The sequence below is a fragment of the Ursus americanus genome, chromosome 24 (genome assembly GCF_024610735.1).
Source record: "Ursus americanus isolate L20-20 chromosome 24, mUrsAme1.1.p, whole genome shotgun sequence".
NCBI lineage: Eukaryota > Metazoa > Chordata > Mammalia > Carnivora > Ursidae > Ursus > Ursus americanus.
Genome location: NC_142150.1, coordinates 46,129,077 through 46,135,817, shown reverse-complemented (window position 1 = coordinate 46,135,817; position 6,741 = coordinate 46,129,077). Strand labels below are relative to the sequence as shown.

At 55.9% G+C, this 6,741-nt stretch overlaps 1 long non-coding RNA gene across 2 annotated transcripts in view; it reads right to left on the bottom strand.

The window, feature by feature from the left end:
- Positions 1-216: 216 nt before the first annotated feature.
- Positions 217-6,741, bottom strand: part of LOC148107904 (uncharacterized) — a 29,812-nt gene continuing 23,287 nt past the window's right edge. Inside the window, exons 2-3 of one of the 2 annotated variants that reach the window (XR_015721483.1) lie at positions 3,997-4,134; positions 217-906 (exon numbers count right to left, since the gene is read on the bottom strand). This is a non-coding gene — a long non-coding RNA (uncharacterized LOC148107904). The remainder of the gene's footprint in view (positions 907-3,996; positions 4,135-6,741) is intronic. The other variant, XR_015721484.1, reaches the window with a different exon arrangement.

Genomic DNA, 6,741 nt, shown 5'->3' with positions numbered 1-6,741 from the left:
AAACATAAGACACCAGCTGGGAGAAAACCTTAGCAAAACACATATTTCATAAAGGGCCGATCCAGAAAACAGAAAGAACTCTCACAGCTCAATAATAAGAAAGCAAACAACCCAACTTTTAAAAAACAGGCCAGAGATTAGAATGGGCACCTCACTAAACAGGATGGATGAATGGCAAAAAAAAAAGCTCGTGACTGGATGCACAGCTGTCTTTGGGGAACAGCAAGATAAAATCATAGGATACCACTCCATAAGAACGGCTAAGATTGAAAAGCCCTAACATAACAAATGCCGGGCACAATGCGGAGGGACCTCCCATGGCTGGTGGAAATGTTAAACGACACAGTGTGGCAGTATCTGTTTTCTCAAAAAGTTAAACATACACCTGCCATGTGATGTGGTCATTACGTCCAGGCATTTCCCCACGAGAAAAGGAAACGTCTGTCCTCACAAAGACTTTCACATGAATGTAAATAGCAGCTTTATTTTTAATAGTCAAAAACTGGAAACAGCCCAAACGTCCATCAGCACACGAGTGCGTAAACAAGTTGTGGCCCATCCATAGCATAGCGACTGGAGGAATGCAGGGTTGAGGCACGCAACAGCACGGATGAATCCCAAAATAGTCACGCTGGGAGAAAGAAACCAGACAGAAAAGAGGACAAGCTATATGCTTCCATTTATAGAAAACTCCAGAAAATGCAAGCTACCCAGGTCATTGGTTGCTTGACTGGGAATGGGGAGGGGCGCAGGGAGGGATGAGAGAAGGGGTGGTGAGGGTCCAGGGATGCTTTGGGGGGTGATGGTCCTCCTGAGGCCTCTCTCCTTGCGTGCAGATGGCCGTGCTCTTCCTGTGTGTTCACGGGGTTGTCCCTCCACGCGTATCTGTGTCCTGATCCTCTTTACCTATAAGGAGCCGGGTTGCATTGGATTAGGGCCACCCCGGTGACCCCGTGTTCCCTCCAACACCTCTATAAAGTCCCCATCTCCAGATGCAGCCACATCTTGGGGGCTGGGGGTCAGGACTCCAACATAGGACCTTGGATGGGACACAATTCAGCCCAGAACATAGCACACCCTCACAGGGAAAAGATGAGCAAAAGACAGAAACAGACAAGTGCAGAATCGGAAATGCAAATGAGCGATGAATGAGGAATGTAGGGAGGAGGACAGACACTTGTCACCAGAAAGCAGAAATGCAAACACGGAAGACACGGCATTTTACGCCTGGTGGACGAAGGTTACTAAGCTTTGTTATTATGTGCCGGTCTGGCTGAGAGGCACCTGCGGGAAGGAGTGCCAAGGGGAAGCCAGGGAAGCCAGACGCAGATACCGAGCAGGTGCAGGAGCTCCTGGGGAGGGAACTGTGGGCTCACGGGGCAGTCTCAGAGCCGGCCACGAAGGCAGGGGCGTCCTGCGGTGGGACCCATTCTCCTGGTCAGGTGAGCTGGGCTCTGGGGAGTGTGGCCTGCTTGGAGCCCTAAAGCCAGGACCAGGATCCAGTGAGGGGCAGGGGAGGGGCCAGCAGATGCCCCACCATGCGGCCCTAGCCCGGGCTGTCCCGCCTAAGCCAGCATCAGCCCAGCCAATCTGACCATCAGCAAGCAGGGCTACCTCGCCCTCTCGGAGCCTTCAAACGGAGGGAACCACCCCAACCACACAGGAGGACCTGAGGCAGCGCTGTTTCCAGTGAAACTCGGCGTCACAGGAATGCAGGGCCCTGCTGGACGGTTCACTGCCTGAGTCCCCTAGATCGAGGAAGCCAGGGGGCCCACTGTACGGAGGGGCATGCCTGACAGTTGGTGTCTCTCTTGGTACAAGACCAGGCTGCGAGACTATGATTTACAGCAAACAGATATTGGGTCGTTCAGATGAACCCAGTATATTTCTCACAGATATTTGGTCCTTGTCCACGGCTCCTGGCTCACAGCTCAGCTCCAAAACCCTTGGGATTCCTAAGGATGATGGGAGCATCTTTTGTTACCATGTTGGTCTCTTGTCCTCAGTTCCCGAAGAGCCACGAAGGTGAACTGCCCCAGCCCCTCCCCACCACGGCTGGGTGTATGTTCACGAGCGGGCTTTTGGGAAGGCCCTAAGGATGTGGGCTGCGTGCCGGGGGAGGGGAGGTTGGAATTTTCAGTCCTGCCCGCTGACCGCCAGGGAGGCAAGAGGGGCTGGAGGTGGAATCAATCACCAAAGGCCAATGATCTCATGAGTCAGGCCTGCGTAATGAAGCCTCCATGAAACCCCCAGGGAAGGGGCTCAGAGAGCTCCCGGGCTGGCGAATGCATGGAGACTCGGGGACAGTGGCGCCCTCAGAGAGCACCGAGGCTCCACGGCCTCCCCCACACCTCACCCTGTGTGCCTCTTCCACCTGGCTGCTCCAATCACGTGCTCTTATAGCGAACTGGGGATGTAGCAACAGCACCCAAGGAGGGGCCGTGGGAACCTCCAGTGCACAGCCCAGGCTCAGAGGCACAGGTGACAACCTGGATTTGCCATTGGCATCAGGAGAGGAGGGTCTTCGGGGTGGAGAAGGTCGGATTTGCACGGAATCATAGGACACCCCAGCTAGTGTCCGAGACTGACACACGCACCCAGCCTCACACACACACGCACACACACACACACATGTGAGTCTGATGATCAGATCCTTACACAGGCCAGGAGAAGGCCTGTCCCCTTCCAGAATGTTCTTTGTTTCCTACAGTCTCTCATAGGTTTCAGTTGAGGAGGCAGGTTTTCAAGCCAGCAAGCTTCTACCTGTGTCACCGTGTCGCTTCGTGCCTGTGCAGAGGGCGCGTCCGCTGTCTCCGCAGCAGGCGTACCGTGCTGGCCTTTGGAGCCCAGTGCGGACTAAAGTCAAACCCGGTCGCCAGGTGACCACCGTGCCCGCTCTACGAAGCAGTTCAGAATCAGCTGTGGTTGTCAATAAAGACAGAGTTGGGGGGTGACGTCTCAATCACCACCTGCCCCCCCGGGCCCTCCGCTCCTCTTTCCTTTCCCACCAGGCTCCCCTGCTCCCCAGGGTTACCTAGAGATGGTCTGTGGGCAGCTCCCTTCCCAGAACCCTGCTTCCAGGGAGCAGGACCTCCTCCCTTCAGAAGCCTTCTCAACCCCATCCCTGCCCACTGTTCCTGCCCTCAGGGAGCCCTACCCTGAAGATGGGACGACAGAGGACTAAGTTTCCTTCACTCAGGTGACGAGGGGCCTCTGAGGACCAAGGGCTTACACATGCCACCACCAGGCCTTTGCACATGCTGTCCCCTCCCACCTCCTGTTACCTTTCCCTCCATGCTTCCCCAAGAGCATCTGATGTATCTCGCTGGTTTACCTCTCACTTGGGGGACATGAACCACGGAGGCAACGGATTCATCGGTTTAGTGCTCTGTGCAGGGCTGTGTCCTCAACCCCTGGATGGACCCTGGACACATACTAGGTTCCCAGCAAATATGGGTAAAGTGAATGAATGAGCGTGTGAAAGAGTGAGTGCACACATGGCCTCTCTCCTGCCTCCTACCCTCTTGGTCTTCAGCCTGAAGTCACCTCCAAGCTCACTTTGTCCTTCCCTCTAGCCCAGGGTCTCCTGCTGCCCTCTGAAAGGAGCCCCAGCTCCCCAGCCTGGCCTGGGGAGCTCAGTGTGTAAGCTGCCCTCAGAGCATGACTCCCGCCTGGGCCCGCTCCTGGTCTGCCCACTGGGGACTCCTCCTCCCCTGGACCAGCTGCGTCACTCCTGGGGCTTCCCCAGCACCGGGCCCTGGGGGGCCCCAGGTGGGGGTGTCAGACGTCAGCCAGTGAAAATACATGTGAAGACAGAAGAGGTATGTTCCTTCACGCCCATCAGACTAGCCAACGTCCAGAACACCGACAACACGAAATGCTGGTGGGGATGAGGAGCAGTGGGAATGCTCTCTCACTGCTGGCGGGAATGCAGAACAGGACAGCCCCTCTGGAAGGTAGTTTGGCATCTTCTTGCAAAACTAAACATACTCTTACCGTGCGATCTAGCAATTGTGCTCCATAGTGTGTACCCGAAGGAGCTGGAAACTCCTGTCCGCCCAAAGCAGACGCGCCACAGGTGTCTATAGCAGCTCCACTCATAACCGGCAGGGCTTCAGCAGGTGGGTGGATGAGCTGTGATCCATTCACACAGGAAAATATTAGCAATACTAAATAGCAATACTAAAAAGAAATGAGCTATCAAGCCATGAAAAGACACAAGACACGGAGGAACCTTAACTGGATCTTACCGAGTGAAAGAACCCAATCTGAAATGGCAAGACCCTGTGGGATTCCAACAATGTGACATTCTGGAAAAGGCAAAACGATGGCGAGAGCAAAGAGATCAGGGGTTGCCGGGGGTTAGAGGGATGGACAGGAGGGACACAGGGGATTAGGGCCATGAAACTACTTTGCATGATCCCGTAACGGTGGATTTATGTCTTTATACGTTTGTCTAAACCCACAGAATGTCCAGTATCAAGAGTGAATCCTAAGGTCAAGGTGGTAGACTTCAGCTGGTAATAATGTATCATTATCAGTCCATGAACCGTAACAAAGGTTCCAGCTCCTGCAGGCTGTTAACAATAGGGCAATTTGCTGGGGACAGGAAGGGTAGCTACTAGAATTTCTTGGTACTTTCTGTGCAATTTTTCTGTAAACCTGAAATTGCTTTAAAAATAATGTCTAGTACAGGCACCTGGGTGGCTTAGTCAGTGAAGCATCTGCCTTCAGCTCGGGTCATGATCTCAGGGTCCTGGGATCGAGTCCCACATGGGGCTCTCTGCTCAGCGGGGAGCCTGCTTCTCCCTCTGCCCCTCCCCCCTGCTTGTGCGCTCTCTCTCTCTCTCTCTCTCTGTTTGTCAAATAAATAAATAAAAATTTTAAAAAATAATAAAAAAATAATGTCTATTTAAAACAAAAACAAACAAAAAAACTTATCGGAGCTTCAAATTTAATGGAGCTCCCTCCGCGTGACCTGGCAGCCCTAGCCCAGGGAAGCCATGCTGTTGGTGGTAGGGCGGATCCAATGAGACCAGAGGAGGAGGAAGAGAGAGGGTGCTCACAGATGCCCCAGGCTCTAACACCAGGCTCTGCACTCAGAAATCCCAGGCCTGCTGGGGAGGAACCCCGCTGACTGAGAATCAAAGGGGTGGGGACTGAGTGTCGAGGGGTCTGCCCCGTGGAGACCCCATCCCTGCCAGCACCCTCCTTGAGGACCTCAGCTCCCTGTTTAGATGTGACTCCCTCTTGAGTAGCAGCCCCCCTCAACCCATACAGAGTCCACTGACTGCCACCCCCCGCCCCCCCGAGCCACACACAACTCTGAGCCCAGCGTCCAGCCACACCTCCGAAGGCCCTTCCCATGAAACATCATGCCTTGGAGTTCAAATATGGCCAGAGTCAGCGCTTCCTAAAAAGAAGCCTCCTGGCCCCAGGGACACCGATGCTCCAGCTCTGTCCCTCTCCCTGCCACCCAGTGTGCCTCCTCCCCAATGACTTCTTCCTACACAGGGTTCCAGGGCCCCACCATGCATCCCCCAGCAGCAGGCTGAACCCCACTGTCTCAGCTAACCCATCCCTAGTGCCCACTCCTCATTTAGTACTTTCATCCTAGATGAACCTACTTATGCCTGACACAGGGAGAAGGAGGGCACTCCAGGCCCTTTCCATGACCCAATCCCTCCTCTTCTAGACCCAGGGCAGCCAACAGCTCCTCAGCCTCCCTGCTGCCTTCCCCATGGTCCATCCCCACCCTGGAGGTGAGACCCTTTCCCTGCTTCCTGGGGGTCTCTTCTCTCCCTGCAGATTGCCTGACACTCCTCTCATGCCCTTCCGGCTCTGAAAAGCAGCTCTGAAGTTGCTGATGGTGCAGAGAGAAGAGGCCAGTCTGGTGGCGGAGAAGCAGCTAAAGGGATTGAGGAATCCAGAAGCCATGGAGCCCAGGAAACTGGTCAAGAGTGGGGCCTCAGGGCCAGAGAAAGGAGGCTGCAGCCTGGTCCTCCCCACAGGTCGTCATGCTGTTGGGGGGGAGGGGGCAGTGGGGCCCAGATGTGCCCCACAGAGTGGGGGTCCCCCAAGTGAGGGCTGTGTGGGAAGCTGTAGGGGGAAGGGGTCCCAAGGGATGGGGAGAGGGGCCTAGGACTGGCCAGAAGGGCTGTGAGGGGCCTTGGAGCCCCAGATCAGGGCGGGGATGAAGCCACCTGGCCAGGTGGAGAGATGGGCCTCAATGAGGGCCACCCACCTGCCCCTTCCCCACTTTCCCATCTCCCACCTCTGCCAGCAGCTGGAAGGGTGGCTGGCCATGGTCTACAGTTGCTGTGGGCACCAGGGCACAGCATGTGCGGTAGTGTGGGGGTGCAGAGGGGTGTGGGGGGGCCATGCGGACTAAGGGGGTGCTGTAGGGCATGGGCAGGGTGTGAGGGGCAGGGAGTGGATGGGGCCTGGGTAGGGTGAGGGGACTGGGCAAGATGGGTTCTGGACACTTGAAGGGTGTGCGGGGCTAGGGAGAGACCCAGGGGCATGAGGGATTTGGGGCTCTTCACAGGGCGTGCAGGTCAAGGGTGTGGCTCAGATGTGCAGGCCCAGTAGGGGCCAGGTGCGTGGAGCAGGGGCGTGAGGTGGCGACGTGGATTGGGGCGATGAGACAAGAAGGTGGGGCAGAATGAGACAGGTGCAGCGAGTGCGGCAGGTGCGTAGGCAGGGCGGTGGGGTAGGTGTGCAAGTGAGGGCCAGTGGGCG